This window comes from Peromyscus maniculatus, chromosome 7 (genome assembly GCF_049852395.1).
Source record: "Peromyscus maniculatus bairdii isolate BWxNUB_F1_BW_parent chromosome 7, HU_Pman_BW_mat_3.1, whole genome shotgun sequence".
In the NCBI taxonomy this organism is placed as follows: domain Eukaryota; kingdom Metazoa; phylum Chordata; class Mammalia; order Rodentia; family Cricetidae; genus Peromyscus; species Peromyscus maniculatus.
Window position 1 is genome coordinate 44,958,998 of NC_134858.1, and position 22,559 is coordinate 44,981,556.

General features: G+C 46.0%; 1 long non-coding RNA gene across 1 annotated transcript; it reads left to right on the forward strand.

The window, feature by feature from the left end:
• The first annotated feature begins 2,052 nt into the window (after positions 1 to 2,052).
• Positions 2,053 to 17,047, forward strand: LOC121831096 (uncharacterized). Its single transcript, XR_006074488.2, has 5 exons — positions 2,053 to 2,247; positions 5,174 to 5,262; positions 8,525 to 8,761; positions 12,212 to 12,323; positions 16,874 to 17,047. It is a non-coding gene; the product is annotated as an uncharacterized LOC121831096 (long non-coding RNA).
• Positions 17,048 to 22,559: the final 5,512 nt, after the last annotated feature.

Consider the following 22,559-nt stretch of genomic DNA (forward strand, 5'->3'; position numbering starts at 1 on the left):
CTCCACTCCTGGGACTTCCAAGCTGTGTCTAACTCAGTTCTCAACACAGCCCCAGGTCGTCAGAACCATCGGTGTCTGAAGGAACTAAGGCCGAGACGGGGTACATGACTTGCTCTGGCCAGGGGTCAGTAAGATGTGCTAGGATTCAACTCTTGGCGCCCAGCCACAGTACCCCATGCCTCTTAGCCTCTTTCATAAGAAATACAGTCGGCTCTCAGTAGAAGCAGCTCGTCCAAGTTTGTTCCTTGGGCTTACTTTCCTCCATCATTTCAGTCTTCTCCTCTGGGAAGCCCTTCCTTGGGTCCACAAAGAATCTGTCACACAACTTAAGAATAGAACACACTCAGCATTGATTTCTCCAAGCCCGGGTTTCATGGGATCTGAGCTCCCTTTGGTTGAAAGGAGCCTCCTGAAAGCTCCATGTCTATTTCCTGCCTCTGGGCGAGACTGCCTCCAATACGCGTCTGCTGGCCTGGTGTCGTTCTTTCCAATTGTTTCCAGGGAGGGAGACAGAAATCTCTAGGAAGATACACACACAGGACTGGGTCAGGATGACAGGAGTGTCTAGAAGTGCAGGTGACCGGGGGTCATGGGCCAGGACGATCTGGGGGAGCACCGGCCCAAAACGCCCTCACTCAGCACTCAGACCCTCCCCCACCCCATCTCACTTGACCAAATGCAGGCGATAGCTTGAAAACAATTTGTCCGGTCTGTGAGTAATGTCTAGTCACTAAATGCTAATTAATTTGCTGTTGCATTTGAGTTAATTTATGGGGTGTTCTCTTCACCAAGTAAATTTTAATTAAGAAGAGTAAAACAAATGACAAAGTAATTTCCAAAAAATTAATTTTCAGTAAACACAAGCCATTGTTTCCTCTTTGTTATCGCAATGAAGAAGTCAAAGTGGAGCCTCCCTGGCACCCCCTCCTCCAAGTCTCCCATCTCGAGAGATGAAGTTTGAGCCTAAGCCAGGCTCTTGGGGTGGAAAGGCAGTGGTGTAAATTATCAGCTAGGCAAGGCCAGAGTGAACTGGGCAGACAGCCTGAGAGAAATCAAGCGGCCCGCCCCAGAGAAACGCAACAATTGCTACTTCTAGTTTGTTGTATGTAATTTTCATGGAGCTCTGTGGCTTTTTAGGGGCTCAGTAGGGAAAGGGTACCTTGTACTGGCTCAGGTAGAAACATGAAATTCGAGAGAATGAAGTAGAGATGTTTTATTGCAGTTTTAAAATGAATCAGATTGCATGAACAACTAGGAAAGAGGAAAGAAACGAGTTGAAGGCTGGAGAGAAGACTCAGTGGCTCACTGTGCGCGGTACACGCTCCAGCAGGGGGCCGGAGTTCAGTTCCCAGCACCCACACCAGGAGGCCTCTAAGGGCCAGTAACTCCAGCGCCAGGGGATCTGCTGCCCTCTTCTGGCCTAGGGAGGCACTACACTCAGGCACATGTCCACCTAATTAATTGCATGCGGCTGTTCTCACGGTCTGACATCTTTCTGAGGTAATAACCCAATACTCCCATATGACAGACCAGGAAGGTGAGCGTCAGAGAGCTAACTCCACTCCAACGTCAGATTTGACACTAATTGTAGCTCCTGAGCTGTCCACCGATGTGTGCTTTCTCGTCAACGGCATGCCCCGCAAAGCGGTTCCTGAGATGAGTTTGCCTGGCTGTGCTGGATCTGCCTGCTACGCAAGGGATGCGATCGGTGAAATTCCACCTGGAGTGAAGTTCCGGAGGGAGCCAAGTAGCTTTGATCACAGTGCAAGGCTGAGCTCGAAACAGCCTTAGGAGCTCAGAGGGGTGGACTCCTTCCACACTGCACCGCGGACGTCTGCTCCTGGAGTTCCACCCTCACCCCTAACGCCCCCGCTTTCCCAGCCCTCAGCAAGGCTGCGCTACACACACATGAGCGGAGCCTCCTCGCTCACTTGAGTAAAAAAGATGCAATCCAGTGTGGGGAGCTGGGCAGAGGTCAGGGCTGGCAGCTGCGGAGCGGGGCTGTCATGGTGGTGACACGATGCAGGCACTAACGGTAGAGCCTGCTTCTTTAGAACCCTGATTGTCCTGCTACAGTCACGGGGGGCGGGGGGGGGCTATGAAAGTATGGATTTGTGTGGGTTTCTCTGTTTAATCCCAAATCTGTCAGGCCTTGTTAAATTTGATGGGGCCTGAAAGGTCTGGTGTTAAGCAAATACTCGGTGACCAGAGTCTTTGATGAGAATCAAACTGAAGCTTAATCCTGAGGTAATGGCTTTCCCCATAATCCCAGGAGGCCGGGGATAAGTGAAGGGGAAGTGGAAGTCAGGAGGCTGCCTGAAGCAGAGCTTGCTGGGAGTGAGTTGCGGGTGGGGTGGGGTGGGGGTGAGATACGGGAGCAGCTCCCCCTCAGTTAGGAGGTCCAGAGGACCCCCCACTCCAGCCTCCTGCCTCTATCAGGTTAAATGTACAAGCCCCTCAGGGAATATATTCTGCCAGAAGTGGGGTGAGACAAGCCAAGGGCCGGGCTCCTCGCTTCCTGCTTATGTAGATGGTATTGTGATCAAGAAAGAAAACAGGAAGGTGTCCAGGAAGGAGGATAAAAATCCACTTCAGCATTTCAAGTGAGCAAAGGTTCCCTCGGCTTAGGTGTGAGATTGGAGAGGCTGTGCTGGGCACCGTCCACTCTTCTCACACGGAGACCAGGATCTACAGGTGGTGTGCCAAGAAAAACAAGGGCCCCTTTATACCACCAGATAGCAACATCTGGAATCACTTTGAGACTCTTGGCCATCTGGGGGAGTTGGGCACCCTGGTTTGGTGCAGTGGTATAGAGGTCTTTGTGTGTGTGGGGGGGGGGCGCAGGCACACAGACCATGCAGAGGCGGTGGCCACACTCCCAGCCACCCTATGTGACAAATAGGACTGATGAAGCCATCTCCAGCAGTTCTCTGAAGATGGCTGCTGTGTGCTTCGTCAAGGTACCTGATTAAAGATTCATGGGGAAAAAATAAACATTTTCAAAGAGATGCTTAAGCAATCAGGCGCTTCAGGGGGTGGGTTACCACAGCACAGCAATTGCATGCCCCAAGAGTAATCGGCATTTAATGTTACCAGCGCCTCCCGGATCCCCACATGGAGGCATGGATGCTCACATCACCCTTCTTAGAGGCCCCACCCACCAGGAGAGACTGAGATCTCCCAGCAGCTTAGGCTTGGCTGTTTATTCTTCCTCCTTCTTTGTTGTTTATTGAGCGCAGTGTAACCTGGGTGGGAGGGAGCCATTGGCTCTTGGTGGAGAAGGAAGACGGGAGACTATATAAGGACCCTTATTCCTGCAAGGAGGAGGCTTCTGGAAGCCTGGCCTGAGTGTGGTTCACAGACCCAGTTTGCCCAGTCTTCCTCTCCCAGTGAGTGAGTGTGGAGCTGTGACACAGACTGGCATGTGATCCCTGCCTTCTCACAAGTTGTGAGTCTGTAGACAGCGATGCTGCTGGTGACGGCAGGTACTTTCACACATCAGAGACTAGGGTAAGGCACTTGCCTGGAGTATCTCATTTATTTACTTATTGAGTGTGTGCATGTGTGTGCACATACTCGTGTGTGTGTGTGTGTGTGTGTGTGTGTGTGTGTGTGTGTGTGTGTGTGCATGTTCACATGCCACAGTACACATGTGGAGGTCAGATGACAACTTTCAGGAGTCATTTTTCTTCGACCATGTGGTTCCCTGGGATCAAACTCAGGTCATCAGGCTTGGCTACAAGCACCATTACCCACGGAGCCATCCCTCAGCCTTGTCAAATAATTTTGTAGATGTGAATGGCCAGGCACTGAAAGGTTAAGAACTTCCTCGGGGGATTGGAACCCAGATACCTTTTGGCTTGTGTTTTCCCATTAGCTTCATCTGATAACTGCAGACAGAATCCGGTTTTGAGTTCACTTGGAATGCAATGCACACAGTTTCAGTCACAGGCCCCCTCATGTCCCCACGAGACAGTCTCCTTAGCTCACTGCCATCGGAGGCCGGTGCCTCATGACAGCAGACAGAAGCCCCCGTTTCTCTGTGCGTGGCAGGGGGACCAATCGAGCAGCTGCCTCCTCTCTGCCGTGTGCCTCATAGGAGGGGTGATCCTGACACCCAGAAAGCTGTGCAGATGTTTGACCAGTATGTTGGTTAAAGAGGCAAATTAGCCTGGCATGCCACTCACACCTGGAATCCTAACTCTCGGAGTGTTGGGGGAGGTGGATGCCAAAGTAGGAGGATTGCTATGTCTGCAAGGCTAGCCTGAGCTACATAGCAACGCTGTCTTTAAAAAAACAATAAAAGAGAAGCGGGGATCTGTTCTGCTGAGGACCGGGGGCTGAGTGTCTGGAGGCATCATCTCTTAAAACTAGAAGAGCTTTCTTCACAAATTAAAGCAATTCACTGTGCATCTGTAGTCAACTGCACACCTGCACCCTTTTATTAATATGGCTTTCTCCATAGCTAATCATCGATTAGCAAAAGGGTTCCTCATTGCACAGAGGGCATTTACCCAGCAGGGCATGGGGGAAAAGCCAAGGTCAGAGCACCAAAGGAATTCTCACCTAAGTGTGGGACATGGGGCCAGTTGAGGTCTTGAATGTATTCTGGGAGGTGGTCACCTTGGGATGGGACAGGATATGGTAGAGGAAGAGCATCACACAGATTCCCTCAAGCTTATCCATCCATCTAGCCATCTGTCCGTCTTTGTCCTCAGTCAGGGCAGCAGCAGGGAGAGGTGGTGTCTGCAGATTTCAGCATGCCTGCTTCTAAGCAGGGGCTGGGCTTTTTCAGGGAGTGCCAATTGTTTTTCTGCACTTCATGCAGAGCAGTGGGAAGTGAACTGCTGGACAAGGGGGCTCTTAGCGCCCAAAGTGGCATTTGGTCCTACCTCTTGATTTTGCAAAGGAAGTAAAAGCCCCATGAAAACAAGCCAACTGCTTGAGGACACACTGCAAAGTGGAGTCTTGACCCCAGCTCCAGGTATCCTGACATGCATAGTGCCGGGGCTGTGTGTGTGTGTGTGTGTGTGTGTGTGTGTGTGTGTGTGTGTGTGTGTGTGTGGTGACATAAGAGGCCTGTGCAGCAGCTGGTTGAAGGGGCTGTGCTTTTCTCTTGGGCCTGCGTGCTCCTCCTCCTTTCCTTATGAAACATGGTTTCTTTCCACTGTAGGTGTCCTTGGGCAGGGGAACGGCTTGCTGTGGACTTCACTGTCAGTATCTGCCCAGCAGAGTCCATTAAGAGAGACAGGCTCCTTGGAGGTGAGTGAAGAGCGTTGCCCTCCTGTCAGAGAGGATGAGGGCTGGCCTGGTGATCCATGGTTCTGAGGGTGACATCTGAGTGAGGCAGCTAGTGAGGCCTGGGCCCTGGGAGTCACATGGGTTGATTCTTCCAGTCAGCCTGCAGAGAACCTGCTGAGCGTGTGTGTGTGTGTGTGTGTGTGTGTGTGTGTGTGTGTGTGTGTGCGTGTGCACACGCGTGCGTGAACACTTACTAGAGGACTGCCCCTGGGATGGTAAGAGTGATTTTTTTGCCTCTCTAAAGGGAATGATATTGGGTGTCTCTGCATCCTCTGCTGTTTGGTTTCAGTTCCTATCCCCGATGCCTGGTCCTCAGGCCTCTGTGTCTCCACTCTTGGGAGGAAGTGTACTGAGGACTCATTGATATACTTTCAGTTGCACAGCTGAGGGCTTAATAGAGAGTGCATGGATGCGTTCAAACCCCAGCTCTGCCTCTTTCCAGCCACCGTGGGCCACTCACCTAATCTTCCATGCCCCAGACTTCTCCTCTCTGTCACAGGACTGTGGTAAGAGGATGAGATGACAGAGCAGGATGAGTTGGGTAAAGTATTCTCTATGTGTTAGTCCTCAGGCATGTAAACTGATTTGATGTTAGTCTGTAGCCCTCAACAAACCTGATCATTTTCAGATATGACAAATAATAGGTAAGAATATACTTTGTTGGGGCTGGAGCAATGGCTCAGTGGTTAAGAGTACTGGCTGTTCTTCCAGAGGACCTGGGTTCAATTCCCGGCACTCATATGGCAGCTCACAACTATTTGTAATTCCAGTTCCAGAGTTCTAATACCCTCATACAGACATACATCCAGGCAAACCACCCTTGCACATGAAATAAAATATATTTTAAAAACAATACACTCCATTGTCTCTATAGATTAATATAATTCCACTGTGTATATGTGCCACATTTCCGTTCGTGTGTTGATGGACATTTTAGACCGTTTCCAGTTCCTTGCTATTGTGAACAGAGTAACAAAACCCACGGATGAGCAGGTGTCTTCACTGTAGAATATAGAGTCCTTTGGGTGTATGCCCAGGATTGATACCACTGGCTCATATGGTAGCTCTATTTTAATTTTTTCAATTTCCAAAATAGTTGCACCAGTTTGTACTTTGATCAGCAGTAAATATGGGCTCCTCTTTCTCTACATCCTTGCCAGCATTTGCTGCCATTTATCTTCTTGATGGTAATCATTCTGACGGGGGTGAGATGGAATTTCAAAGTAGTATGAATTTGCATTTCCCTGACGGCTGTTAAAAACGTTTATTAGCCATTTGTAGTTGATCTTTTCAGAATTATCTGTTCATTCCATTAGCCAGTTTATCAATTGGGAGTTTTGGACTTTTGTGTCTAGTATTTGCAGTTCTTTATATATTCTAGAGATTAATCCCATGACTGACGACATATAGTTATCAAAAACTTTCTCAAATTCTATAGGGTGGCTGGGATGAGTTAGAGGGAGGAGTCAGGATGAATATGATTAAATTACATTGTATGAAATTCCCAAAGAACTAAGAAAAGTGCTATATACATGTATATATATATATATATATATATTTTTTTTTTCTTTCTTTCTTTTTTTTTTTTTTTTTTTTAAGGAGTGATGTGCATTGACTAGGTGTGACTCCTCAGGAAAGCTTCTTGAATGTGCTGTATCTGTTTTCTCATCTAAAAATTAGCGATGATGAGTATCCATATCCTCCATGAGACCTAAGACTTAGCTCAGGGACAGCAGTGGGGCAGTCCTTGTGCCCAAGGGGTGCCCAAGAAGTATAAGCTGCCCTTACTTTGTAGTTTGAGTGTGAGACGGAATAAGCCTGAAGTGGCAGCTCTGTGCCTTGTGAGATGTGACCATCTGGGTTGTTAATCTCAGCCAGCCTCAGTTTCTTGACTGTTGAACATGGTGTTCATTATGCTGTCTCAGACCTGGTGGGACTGAATGACAGACGGTGTGTGGAGTGTGGGGTACAGTTTCTGGCCTGTAGCAAGTGCTCAAGGAGTCTTTCTGCTATACTTTGTGAGCTCTTCACTATCCTCAGAGATTGGCTTTTGGCTCATAGCTCTCCTACCTTCTGCCGTCCCATCCTACTCACAGTGATGGATGCCTGAGAAAATGGTCAGGGAACATCTAGAGCGCACAGATCTCCCTTTCTTTTCTGCAAGCTTGCAAGCTTGCTTTAAGTGCTCTCTCTCTCTCTCTCTCTCTCTCTCTCTCTCTGAGGGGGGGCAGAGAGTAGGGGAGGTGTGTACACATGGAGAGGCCAGAGAAGACATCAGCTGTCCTGCTCAATCACTCTGTGCCTTCTTTCCTTGAGAGAGAGTCTCTCACTGAACCTTGAGCTATGCCAGCAGCCAGAAATCCCAGCTATCCTCCTGTCTCTGTCTCCTACAGCACTAGGGATTACATACACATGTGCAGACATACACAGCTAGTTGGGTAAGGGCTGGAACTTGAACTCTGATCCTCATGCTTGTTCAGTAAATGCTCTTACCTCCTGAGCCACCTCCCCAGGTCCCTGAAACCCCGTGGTTTTGTTTTTTAAATATTCATTTATTTTTACTTCATGTGTATGAGCATCAGGTTGCATATACGCATGTGCACCATATGCATGCCTGGTCTTATGGAGGCCAGAAGAGGGATTGAATGGAATCCTCTGGAACTAGAGCTGCAAATAGTTGTGAGCCACCATGTGGGTGCTGGAAATCGAACTTGGGTCCTCTGCAAGGGCAAGCGCTCTTACCCACTGAGCCACCTCCCTAGGCTCCCACTGTCTTATTTTAAATGTCACCACCACCTTACTGGTGTGAAGCTCTTGGTATTTTTCAAGGTGATTTTGTGTCTTTGACACAAGTTGGTCTCACAGCAATCCTATAAGGTAAAGTATATATAACTTTTCTTGACTCCCAAGTGATCAGAAAAACAGTGACTCAGGGATTAAGTGACTGGCCCGAAGTCACCCAGTAAGCTAACTGCATATACTCAGGTTCATGTCCCCCATTCAGGATCCAGGAAGAATGGTAGCCCCTTCTTCACTGCTATATCAAAGACTTCATTATATATGATCTCATCTGTGGGGTAGCTTTTACCATCATCCCCCTGCTGTAGACCCAGAGAGGCTAAGTGACTCGTTCAGAAATGCCCAGCAGATAAATGATGAAAATGAATTTTCGATTCTATAGTCAGTTCTATGGTCTTTCTAACTCTTTTTTTTTTTTTTTAAGAGGCTGGTTGACCATAAAACAAACAAAACACCAGGTAAAACAAGAGCCAGCACCTCGGCTCTGACAGTCAGGCCACACCGTAACTTTTTCTGACAACAGCAAGGATCAAGATACCCAACAGGAAGCATGGAAATCTACCAGGCAGCTCCCCACTGAAGGGTGTAATTAGAGAGCTGACAGGCTGTACACGCGGCACCATTAACAGGTCCACCTGTGAGGGAGACCTGGCGAGCACAGGTAATTTGGACAGAGTATAGCACTCAAAGGAGACTCAGGCTGCAGGTGCCCAGCCTGACCCTGGGGCCAGCAGCCTCCCCAGGGAACAGGAGGAAGGGCCTGGCCTGGACTCTGCCGGTGACACAAAGCTGTTTGCCGTGGTGCTCACTGCACATTATGCTAAAAGTGTGACAGATTTTTGAGGCAGTCTGAGTGGGAACCATGGAAACAAGTTAGGGGAGAGGAAAAGCTGATTGCGGCTGCTCCTGTTAGAGAGACAGGGGTGAGTTGCAGGGCTGTATCCTCCCTCCTCCTCCACCAGCTTTGGCTTCTGCTTTCATCCCCAGCTCCCCCAGCTGCCTGCCTTCGTGACCCCTCCCAAGCACACCAACAAAGGAAGGTGGGAAACATGGGGACAGTGATAAATCGTGGGGTCTTGCAATCTCCTTTTCTGGGCTCTAACACAGAGTCTGGGCATCGTAAGAAGTACCCTTGAGCTGAATACTTACCACTTACCGTGTGCTAGGCACTGTGCGACCTGTCTCCCTGGCATTGTCTCCAGCTCTTTCACCACCTCTGAGTACCCTCATCATGTGTGTGAGAACCGGGGGGCTGAGGGACTAAGCAACTTGATGAGGCATGCAACTACTTTTGGGGCGTATGGGAATCTAGACCTGCCTTGAAGAGCCATGCTTCATTCACTGCATCACACACACCTCCATGACCCTGCAACCCTCTACAAACATTGACAAACCTGGTTTTCAACCCAGTCATTTAGGGCAGAAAAACAGATCCGTGAACTCCTTGTTTCAATATGCACAAGGTCACGGGGTTTTTCCACAGTGATGTCCTCTCTTCTGAAGAGGGTGGAGACAGCATCCACTCTCCACTTTGAAGCTGCCCTCAGACAGAAGGAATTGATGAGTTACCTTGCAATCAAAGTCCCTTCCTCTCAGAGTCTCTCCCAGCCCCCCCCCCCCCCCCCCCCGTTTTCTCTACGCTTTAGCCATGGCCATCACCATGGTTTCCAGCCTCTTGAGCAGAGAAATCTGTCTCCTCTTCAATGTCAAGAGTGCAGGGGAAGGGTGCTGGGTGTGGGGCCGAGAGAGCAGATCGTGGTCAAGCAGGGAGGGGATGGCATTCTGATAAACAGGGGCTCTGAACAGGGCAATGGCTGCCAAGGGCAGACCTAGCTCTGGATTCAGGCAGCTGCTGGATAGCGAGGGGAAAGAGGGTGGTCCAGGAGCTTGAATCCAACCCGGGAAGACACCGTACAGATGGGAAATCCCAGACAGGTGCGTTCAGTGACCACTGAGCGCCTGAACAAGCAGAACTGTGCAGGAGCACTCTAGGGGGATTAAGGAGATATACTGAGTGGGGGAAGCCTTGAGCTATTCTGATTCAACAGAGTCTGGACTTCAATGATTTTATGCAGGACTGAGTGGAGGTTACATGGAGTGGTGATGGTTTGATGAGGAATACATGTCCCCTATAGGCACATGCATTTGAACACTCAGTCCAGGGCTGGTGGCATTCTTTGGGAAGGTTGTGGAACCTTGGGAGGTGGAGCCTTGCTGGAGGATGTATGTCACTGGGGGTAGACTTTGAGCTTATAGCCTGGCCTCACTTCCTCTTTTCTCTCTGAATGAAAATGTGGTGAGGCAATTTCCTTGACTGCTATGCCCACCTCATACCCCTGATGCCATCATGCCTTGTCTGCCATGATGGACTGTAAGCCAAAGTAAACCGTTTCTCTCCAAAGCTGCAGAAAAGCAACCAATCCAGGCTTCCAGGGTAGGAGACAAAGATCTCCAGACAAGTGTTCCCTAGGGGATGGGACATGCCTTGGGTCCTATGAAGCAGAATAAAGGACCAAAACCATTTTAGGTTATATTATCGTGTTAGGTTAATATATCATGTTGGTTATATATCTCTGGGAGTGAGGTTGGAAAGAATTCACGAAGAACCCCTCATTTGTAAACTCAAGCTAAAGACGTGCCCACAGGAGTTAGGGCAGATGAGAGAACTCAGAGGGTGCTGTGACTATCTAGGACAGATGTGTGGGATCTCTTCTCTCTTGTGAGGAGAGGCAAAGCTCTCTACCTAAGCCTTGGCCGGTGTTAGCACATGCACACACCGTTCCTGTGCCATCGCATGGCTCCACTCTCCGTTGGGTCCCATTTACGCCAGCGCTCTCTAGACAAGCCTTCCCCCTGGTGATATACAGGCTGTGTCTGTAGAGGCTTACTCCCATCTAGAGAGTAAGGCAGACAGACATTGAGCCATATAACACCTACAAATGCCAGATTCTATTGATGGGAAGTGTTGAGACTTCATGAGACAAGGTATTCCATGAGTACATGGCAGGCTGGTATGATCTAACTCCTGGACCACAGATGGTGTTCAGTGATCAACTTATTAGCAAGTCCAATGATACTTGACAGTCATGAGATAACAGTCTCCCCTGAAAAGGTGCTCCAAGGGATGTTCTTGGGTGCAGATGGACTCAAACAGAATGGTGCACCATGGACTGACGAGAGAACTCCTGGCAGGACCATTTGATGTGTCTAGACCCCTTATCTGCGGTCTACCATTCACAAGACTCCTGTTTTGATTCTGAGAACTACAAAATCAAATCAAAACAAACAAAACTTGCAGTGTGCTTGAATCCACAGAACAAAAGCATTTAGGAAGGTCATTTGGGGGGCTCTTTACCCTGAATGCTTTTCTTTACCACATGATTTGCCACTGTCCTTTATTAGAACATTCAAATTACACCATTTTTTGGTGATGTCCTCCCAAATTCTCCATCACATCCCAACTGACTCATGTTAAAATCAATATTAAGTAGACTATGCCCACATTGTAGCTCTCACACGTGGGCTGGGGTTTAGTTTTGTGTGTGTTTTCCTTCCTTTCTCAGGAGTGAGGCAAGCAAGGGACTGGGCAGAATACAAAATGATTTATCTCATGCTCTTTATCTTGCCCGCCCCTCCCCTCTGCATAGCCTAGTGTGTGAAGAAGAAAGGGAAGAAACAAAGGAAGAGGAAGGATAACAGAGGAAAGTCGGAAGGGAGGATTGGTGAACAGATACAGGGACAGGCAAATGGACGGATGATGAGTGCGTTGATGGGGTGGGTGGGTAGACAGGTGGATGGATGGGGGATGGATAGGTGAGTGGGTGGAATAATGATGAGTGGGTGGATGGATGGATGGGTGGACAGATGCCTCTGAAGTTATATGAAGACACAATTTGAGAGGCAGCAAGGTGTCATTGAAGGAGCAGTGGATGAAAACCTTTAAGAAGTCCTGGGTTTGGGATCTGAATGAACCACGAAGAGTTGTATCACTATCTGCATTTTTCTTGAACCCCTGGTTCCCAATTTCCAATGGATGAAGTAAGAAAATCGAATTGTTTGATTTCTCAGGCTCCATCACACTCCGTATTTCTATGCATTCTCATTCTCACAGGGAATGATGTCATGCTCTTGGGTGGAAGTGATGTACCAGCCGATGCACACGTGGTGTTCATGGGTTCCCAACAGAAGGCTAGCAGCAGCATGGTGCTATAAGTTTTACAAAGGTAAGAAGAGGGCATGCCCCTTGCTTTCAGTGGAATTACTGTTTGTTTAGAGAGGTAAGATTGGGCAACCGTCCAGGTCAGGAACAACTGCTTTTACCAGCTTCTTTCACTCTCAGATGCTACGATAAATGCCATTTTGACCCAGTATGCACAGCTACCCCACTTCCTTAAGCAAAGCTCTGGCTTCTTCCAGCTCAGTGCCTCTGTACCAAAGATTCTGCTGTGCTTGGGAGACGTCTCTAACCTCTGTGGACCTATCCTGGTTGCTTAGTCTATAATCTAAACTGACAACAGACTTTCTGTTTTAAAATAAAGCCCTATCATTTCCATCCTCTGGGCTCCACTACTCCCCTCCTCTCCCCCTCCCTCCCCCAGCTTCATCATCCCTCTTCCGAAGTTGAAAGTGAGTCTTATTAAGTGGTGCTGTGTCATACACTGTTGAGTTGTGTCAGCTGGAAATGGAACATGATTAAGTATATAAAGGAGCCCCAGCTTTGCCTGCCACAACATTACACAACAGAAGCCTTGGCAACCTGAGAACATCTATTCTCTCTCTTTTCCTTCCTGGTGAGCGCTGTGACCTGACTCTCACTTCGTGGGTCCTGATGCTGGACCCAGCTGCCTTTGGAAGAGGTGTGCCTGGGCAGCACATTGATATAAGAATAGCCCCATTATACGAGTGCCTTGAGATCAAGTGGAGTTCATACAGAAATAGGCCTGCAGGACTTCCCCAGATATTTGCCGAACCCAGAAGAGTCTAAAGCATGTGGATAGTGTGTTCTTGAGGGCACTAGGGCCAGGTGCACTGTCGTGGCACCCTCTGGCTGGGCCATCTCTGCCTTTCACTTTCTTTACAGACTCTGCAGGAGCGTTCTGTTTTCGGATAAAATCCTCCTAAATGGCAGCCCTCACCTGAAATGCTTTAGGGACTGATCTTTCTTGAATGCTGGCCTCACCCCAATCAGCTGGTTTCAGCTCTATAGGAGAAGGCTAATATTCAGGGTGGAAGAACTTCCAGACAAACACAATGAGAAACATAGGAGAATCCATGACATTTCATTGCAGCCTTGCACCACCCATCCCCCTACTTATTTCTAACTTATTATACTTTTCTGTCTCTTGTCTTTGTACTCCTCTGGTCAAATCGTGCCCTGTATTGCTGTTGTGGGGGGTATCTGACATCTCCAGCTTAAGCTCATTCTAGTCTTGACACCTTGGTCTATGTCTGGACTTGTATGCATGTGTATGTATACACATGTCCCTGTAAGAACAGGTACGTGTATATGTTTCTATGGAAGGGTATATGTCTGTGTGCATGTGCATGTGTGTGTGCACGTGTGTAGGTCAGCGTTCAGTCTCAAGCGGTAGTCCACAGGAGCCCTCCACTTTGTTTTTTGAGACCCAGGGCTTCTTAATTAGCCTAGGCCAGCTGGTCAGAGAACGCCTGGGATCCTCTGTCTCTTCCTCTCCAGTACTGGGCTTGTGAACACTCCACTGGACCTGCCTTTTTAACATGGATTCCAGGGCTTGAACTGAGGTTCTCTTGCAGTTCTTCTGACTGAGCTACCTTGTCCCAGTCTCCCATGTTTGGACTTTTAAGCATCTTACTTGTTTCAGTCAATAGCACCTTGATTCAGTATACTACCTCTGGTTCCAGTAGCTGTCTCATTTTGAAACAAAACTGGGACATGGCAGTTGGCATAAAACCTCTGTTTCTCATCTTATTCCTTCTCTTTCACACCATAGCAATTTCTGCTTTGATTGGAGTTAGGGATTTTGAGCCATGGCAAAGAGTCATTCGCATCATGGCTGTCCTCAGGGAGACATGACAGTCTCATCTCTCTGTGACCTTGAGCAGAGGATACAGTGTCCCCAAGGTCCCCAGTACTTTGCCGAGTCTCAGACCCTGATTTTCAAAATGCCTGCTGGGTACCTCTGCGGCAGATCTGCTCTTGCATCCCCCTTCCTTATTGCTCCCGTTCAATCAACGCCAAGTGCTCCGGCTTCTACTGTCTAAATACCTCTTAAATCAATCACCGCTGAACGGGCTCCGCAGCCACAGCCTTAGCTCAGGCTTGACATTCCTTCTTGGGATTATTGCCTCTCAGCCTCCTGGCTGCTCTCCCTGCCATTGTCCTTCTCAGCTTTTTCCAACGCCTTCATATTCCTGCGATAGCTCTCTTTCTCAGAGACACACCTGCTATTGCTTGGAGGGAAAACGTCCAGTGGATCTCCATCATCTTTAGTGTGGTGTACAGGGCTGTCACAGCTTGGCCCTGTTTTCCTGGAGTTGTCTTCTGGCACACCCCCTGCACATTCTACCTCTAGCCATGTTGAACGTTACACCAATGTCTTCACAAGCTGTTTTTACCCACGTCTCTATGGCTTCTGTATAGACTTTGCCCTCAAACTGGAACACCCTCCTTGCCTTTCTAGCTCCCTACCTGGGCCACACCTCATTCTCCAGATGAGGCTGAACTGCCCCCTCTTCCATGAGAGGCCCCCTGACTCTGTGGGAGGGAGTCAGCCTCCCTCCCTCTGTTCCGCTCACATTGTTCTCTCCATCATCCACCCGATCGATTTATTTGTAATTATTTGTACATAGGCACCTCTCCCTCATCAAATAAAGACCTCCCCGAGTGCAGGAACTCAGCTCCTAGCACAGTGTCTGGCATAGACTGTAGGTGTTCGATAACCATGACTGACTGAATGCAGGACGTTTGCTAGATGAGCTGGAAGGGTTTGTGGGAAGCATGCGGAGCTGAGAGGAGACAGAAAGGACAGCTTTTGTGTCCCCCACAATGTCCCTACTGGTTATCTAGCATGGATTTTCAGGGACACTCCTAATGTAAAATATTTATTCATGCTTCCTTTTCATGTACACCTATCCACAAGTCAGATAAAATCCTTTGTCTAGCCACGTGTTTCTGGCTCAGCTTTAGATAGCAGCCTAGTGATAACCAATGGAGGATCTGAGCTGCTACAAAACAGTTCTATGCCTCTCCCCGATGCCTTCTTTTTTGCTTCTTTCTGCCTCTCCAAGCCTCTGTTCCATTTTGCAGAGCTCTGTGGGTGCCCAGAATTGGAGGTTTGAGTGATTCTGGGTTGAAGATATGATCTGAAGCACCAGAGCCCATGAGGATCCTTATTGGTTAATCTTAGTGGCTGGGGTGGCCAAGAGAAAAACCCACATGTGCTTCTGTGAGCAGGCTCTCACCTCTGCAACCCCAGGGGATTTGGCATTTAGCTGGCTTCTATTTGGCTTGCAATGTTTTTGTCCAATTCTAATACATGGGCTTTATGTGTTTAGCTTGTGTACAAAGTTTATGCTCATAAATGGCTTATATTCTGTCTAGAGGGACTCTGAGTCCTGGGCTAGAGCCTGTGAACAGAGTGTAATGTAATTCTGGTGTTTTATTAACCATAATAACCAGAAGTCTCCAGCCACTAATATATCTGCATAGAGGTTTGTCTGGATTTCCAATTATTTTCACTTTCAGCACAAACTGGACAGAAAATTCATTTCAATGCAGTTGAGCCTTTTATTCGTCCTAAGCTTAGATTAAGTCATCTGCCATGTGAACCGTGAGTCCAAGGGCAGGGAGAGTAAGTGCCTGGGCTCCTCTCCCTGGCACCGTGGGAGGTCCCTAGGGCCATGTGGGTTGCATAGGCTTAGAGGAGTTATTTTTCCATTTTCTACCACCTCTGAAACTGACATTCTTAGTACCCAGCTTCTGTCCTAGGAACTGAAAAAAAAAAATCCCAGAGATTTACTTCCAATGTTTAGGCTCACATTGGTGCCTTTTCTTTTATCTTTAAAGTAGAAAACAAAAGCAAAACAAAATGCTCTGTCTAGTGAGGTGAGGGGTGGGTGAGGGGGGTGGGACTCAGTTGGTAAAGCACTTGCCTTGGTAAGCCTGAGGACTGTGGTGTCCAGCAGTCAAGGAAAAGTACTGGGCGTGGTGGTGTAGTGGGGAAGTAGACACAGAAGGATCCTTGCACCTCACTGGCTAGCCAGTCTAGCTTAACTGGTGAGCTCCAGGCCAATGAGAGGCCCCCATCTCAAAAGAGGTAAACGGGGTTCCTGAGGGCGACATCCTTAGGCCTCTTCATGCAAGTGCACGCATGTGAATGATCACCTCCACACACAAGAACATGCACATATATGTGCATTGAAACTATCCACCCCTTCAATCAGTGACAAAATTAATTGACTCTCTGGCTGCAGATGACTTTAGACTATGACTTGGGATGTTATTGATTTTTTTTCTCTTCATAAAGCTTTTCTATAAAGTAAAAACCTGAAGACCTTAAGTTACAAAGTTTGAGTTAAATTATGAGCCTTTTAGCTTTGCATTAGAAGTGGTATCTGGAACCTGATTTGCTAGATCAGACCACATTAGTTGTGTTATGTTATTTTCTAAAAACACATTTCAGAGAAATAACTCCAATCTGCGTTGCATTTTATAGAGCAAAATAATTGAATGGCGGCTGTTTGTAATTTTAGCAATCTCTTAACCTTAATCATATTTAATGGCTTTTCTCTTCAGGCTAACAGGAGAGAGAGAGAAAAAGGTTCCAGCTCCCTTGTATAACGGCGTGACAGTAATGCACCCCGGTCCTCGGCAGCACAGTAAATTCCTCCTCTCTGAATTGTTGGTTCGGGACAATCATTCAGCAGGGAATTACTTTCTCATCTATGAAATAAATGAGATGTTAAACTAGTTTTCTGCTTCCTGTGGTACAAATGTATCAGTGTGTAGCCCCGTGCAGAGAGAAAACAAATGCCCAGGGTCTTGGATGCTGTTGGCCAGAAGGGGAGAGGCACTTGGGGTCCCTGGGATCAGAGATGGAGAACAAGGCCAGTGGGGAAAGGCTGGCCAAAAGAAATGAGATGATGAGAGAGAGTGGAAAAGTGTGCCAGCCACTAAAAGTGCCGGGGTGCAAGCCCCAGAAGCAAGGGGATCTCAACAGGGGCTTACGGACAGGAAAGGGGATACTTTAAGTTTGTGGGGGGCTCTGTGCTATTGTCTGACTCCCACGGAAAAGAACAAGCAAATGGGGTGATTGGTGACAGGTGACACTCCAGGGTATTTCTAGGTTAGAGCCCGAAAAGTATTCCCTTAGGATTCACTGGTTTTAGGTCCTCAGTGGGATTTTGGAAGGAGCACTGACTCCATGTTAGAGATGGTAAAGCCGAGAGCCAGGCAGGGGGGAGAACCAGAGCCACAGCTGCGGTGAAGATGAGGCTGAACTCAAGTGCCTCAGGAAGTATAGGCTATGAATCCCAGCTTCCTGGTTACAGATAGTTCTGGGACTGGAGTTCTGCGATTCTCCTGGAGTGTCTCTTCTCCTGGCTCAATAGCCTCACCTCCAGACTTGTATTCATTCACAGAGTCCTACTGAGGGGATTGTGTAGCCAGATGCTCTTCTCTATACCTTGTTCGGTTGTTTTGCCAAAAACTGCAGATTCCCTTTAGAGACGGGGCTCAGCTCCCTCAGGTGGGTCCCTGTGACATTGCTGAGGTAACTTGTCTGTCTCTTTATTGGGAAGAGATAGTAAAGGACTAGGCTTTGTCTCTAGATACTTCATCAGTCACAGGTTGGAAGGCTTTCTGAAATCAAAGCAATATTGTTTTTATTCACCATCTGTTATGTATCTTAAACCATGCAATGTACTATGAACACGGGATCTAATTTGATCTTTATATGGTAAACCTATCAGGTACCTATTATGTGCCCATCTTATAGGTAGAAATTTTGAGGCACAAAAATGGATAAAGCGGTACACAATCTGTATTCCTAGAACTCAGGAGGTTGGGCGATCACGACTTCAAGGCCTGCCTGGGACATAATAGCACCTTGTCCCCCAGATGAATAAAGGCCCACGGCCCAGCAGCTCTTATGCCTCAGCAGTCACTGGGGCTCTGGATCTAAGTCCAGTAAGAGACCCCAGCTTCCTACAAAGCTGTATCTGAGCATCCTAGCCATTTTGTGTGGTTGCTGTGACCCCAGAGACCCTAAACTCTACTCCTTAAGATTGCCCTCAAGTCATCCATCCCCATAGGGAGCAAGTAAAGTCCTGAGTGAATATGTATTGGTTGACACGGGAATGACCATGGCAAGAACCCTAGTGCCTCAGCCCTATGGGAGTGGCCAAGTCTTCTCTTGGTGAGTCTCAGAGGGAAGGAAAAGCCTGCAGGTCCAAGTATAAATGTAGATAGTATATGTAGGAAATGTCCACTGTGACTTTCTCTTCCTTGATGTTCACAGCCTGAAGACTGATCACCTACAGAGAGTGTTCCTACCAAGGTTAGCTGAACCTGCATCCTTATTCAGCTGTATACCATAAACCCCACATCTTTGTTCAGCTCTATGCAATAATTCCCCTCCCTGTTCAACTGTATAAATAAACATTCTGAGCTTCTTGGGTGTTGTGGCTTTTCCATCCAAGAGCTCAGGCTATCTAATCCAGTGGTTCTCAATCTGTAGATTGTGAACAGATTGTGTGTGTGGGGTCAAATGACCCTTTCACAGGGGTCATAGCAGATATTTACATTACAATTCATAACAGTAGCAAAATTACAGTTATAAAGTAGCAATGAAAATAATATTATGGTTGGGGTCACCACAACATGAGAAACTATATTAAAGGGTTGCAGCATTAGGAAGGTTGAGAACCACTGCCCTAATCCAGTTTTTGTTTTGGTGTGTGTGTGTGTGTGTGTGTGTGTGTGTGTGTGTGTCCTTTCTTCATTCCCTCATTGTCTCTAGTCAGGGCTCCTGGACCCAAGCCATGCAAGGATATGGCAGAGCCCACCACTGGAAGTCCAGCATAGTGGACTAAAATCTCATATAAATGACAACCAACACACAAGTCTCAGATGCCCAGGCCCCACTGAAAAAACACAAGCAATAAAAAAATCCCAAATAATATGTTCCCTTCCTCAAACCCCAAGAAAATCTTCCCCAAGGAGAACAACTTGGATGACATTCAAGACACATAGCTCAAAATAACAGATGCAAACATGGTCAGTGAGTTCAACTAATTCAGACAAGAGTAACTGAAGTCTAAGAAAACACAAACAAATGGTCAAAAGAAGGAATGAGGACAATTCAGGATATGAAAACTGAACTCAATAGAAACAGAAACACTGAAGAAAACATAAACTGAAATGAAACAAGAAATGAAAAACTCAGCAAGTTTAATGGAAAGGTCAGGGGAAAGTGCCTCACCAACAGAATGGATCACACAGAGAGAGAGCAGGGCTTGAATTGAGTCACTTGATTGAAGAAATGATAAACTAAAAATCTCACAAATGAGGTATGCAGCAGATTTGGGACACAATGGAAAGGCCAAGTTTTATGAACTGTGGGTCTAGAGGATGAAGAACTCCACACGAAAGACATAACAAATATTTTCAATAAAATCATAAAAGAAAATTCACCAAATTTAGAGACAGAAAGGCCATTCAAGGAAATGAGGACTACAAAACATCATATAGGTAGGATCAGGAAAGAAACTCCCCCTGGCATATTATGGTTAAAACACTAAAATCACAGAGTAAAGAAAAGCATTGAAAGTAGCAAGGGTGAAGGGCCAAGTTATACATAAAGGCAGACCCATCAGAGCACCAGCTCTCGATTTGATGGAAACTTTTTGGATCTCGCTCTGTAGATCAGGCTGGCCTCAAACTCACAGAGATCTGCCTGGCTCTGCTCCCTGAGTGCTGAGATTAGAGGCGTGTGCCACCACCGCCCAGCTTGATGGAAACTTTTAAAGCCTGCAGGCTTGAAAAGATATATTCCATCTTAAAGATCACGATGGTCAAGCCAGACCATTATTCCCAGCTAAAGTGTCTACTACAATTGCAAAAGAAGCAGAAACTTTTCCTGATAAAAACAGACTAAAGGAATATAAGACCACTAAGCCAGTTCTTCAGAGGACATTGGAGGGAAAACTTCAGACACAACCAAGAGGCCACAAAGGAAAGGTAAACAATACCAGAACAGTTCATCAGAAGTTATCTAAGAAGATACCACAAAAGACTAGAAGGACAGGAATTACTACACATTGTTTAATAATAACTCTGAAAATGAAAGGTTTTAATTCTAAAAAAAAAAACCCACAGGAGATCAGGTTGAATTAAAAAACAGTCTCCATCTTTCTTCTGCCTCTAAGAAGCACATCTCACCATCAAAGATAGTACCACCTTAGAGAAAAAAGACAGACGAGGGTGTAGGTGGAGTTTTTTTGTCAGGACTACTGTCTCCCCAATAACTGACATGGAGACTTATTATTAATTATAAATGCTTGGCTGATAGCTTAGGCTTGTTACTAACTAGATCTTTAAACTTAAATTAGCCCATATTTCTTGTCTACACTCTACCATGTGGTACTACCTTCTTTCAGCATGGCATGTTCATCTCTTGGTTCCTCTGCCTCTGGCTGGCAACTCTGTCCTCCTTCTTCCCTTCTGCTCTCTTTTTGTCTGCAAGTCCTGCCTAACCTCTACTTGCCTAGCTATTGACCATTTAGCCCTTTATTAAACCAATAAGAGCAAAAAAAAAAATAGTCACAGCGTATGAAAAAATTGTTCCACAACACAAGGGTAACCAAGCAAATGCAACTGAAAAAACAGGCAGACATATTTAGTCTAATACTTGACAAAACATACTTAAAAAAAACTAATGAGATTTTATTAAAAAAAATTGCTTCATACTCATTAAAAGAACAATCAATCAAGGAGGTATTCCAATTCTAAACATATATGCACCCAACACAGGTGCATCTAATTTCATAAGATAAATACTACTAGTTGTAAAGCAGCAGATTAACCTCAACACAGTAACAGTGGGTGACTCTAGTATCCCATTATTACCAATCCACAGGTCACCTTGACAAAAACTAAAAGGAGAAACACTGGAGTTAATTACAGCATAAGTCAAATGGACCTAATAGGCATCTACAGAGCATTCTACCCAAACACCAAAGAATACAGATTCTTCCCATAGCCCATGGAACTTCCTTCAAAATAAATGACATATTAGGGTACAAATCAAGCTTCAACAATTACATGAAAATTAAAATTACATCTTGTATTCAATTTGACCCTAGTGGAAGAAAGCTGTTGATCAACAGCAAAAGAAACTACAGAAATCACACCAACTCATAGAAATTAACAACACATTATTGAACAATGAATGATTCACTGGAGAAATTAAGGAGAGAAGAAAGAAATTCCTAGAATTCAATGAAAATGAAAGCATAACATCAAAATGTATGGGGCACAATGAAGTACTATGTGCCTACATTAAAAAAAAATCAGTGAGGTCTTAAACAAGTAACTTAACAGCACACACTAGGGTCTTGGAAAAACAGAAATAAACCAATCCCAAAAGTAGTAGATGGGGAAAATAATTAAGATCAAGGCAAAAATTAATGAAATACAAACAAGTAATACAAAGTATTAATGAAATGAAAAGTTGATTCTCTGAAAGGATAAACCTTTACCCAAATTAATCAAAAGAAACAGAAAGACAACACAAGTTAATAATATTAGTAATGAAAATAGAGATATTACAATAGCCACCAAAGAAATGTAGAAAATCACATGTAAATACCTTAAAAACCTATATTCCACTGAATTGGAGAAATGAATCCAAAAGAAATGGATGAATTTCTAGGTGCACTTGATCTGCTGAAATTAAACTAAGGAAATATTTAGACAGATCTATAACTAGTAATGAAATTGAAGCATCAATAAAAAAATGTCCTAAGAAAAACCCAGGACTAGTCATCTAATGATGCCCATTAAGGTCTTGGAAAAAGAGGAATAAACTAATTCACAAAGCAGTAGGTGGGGAAAATAATTAAGGTCAAGGCAGAAATTAATGAAATACAAACAAAAAAATCATAAGATTAATAAATGAAAAGTTGGTTTTTTGCAAGGATAAACTAGACTGGTAACCCTTAGGTAAATTAGAATTCACTGCAGAATTTTATCAGACCTCTGAAGAGGAACAAATACCAACACTGTCCAAATCATTTCATAAAATAGAGCATAAGGAACACTTCCAGACTCTTTTTATGAGGCCAACATTACTCTCATAAAGATAAAAAACAGAACACAAAAATTACAGATTGATTTCCCTGATGAATATAGATTTTTTTCTAAGTCTTGCAAATGTACTTTCCAACAAGCTTGATGACTTGAGTTCAATCCCTGGATGGGG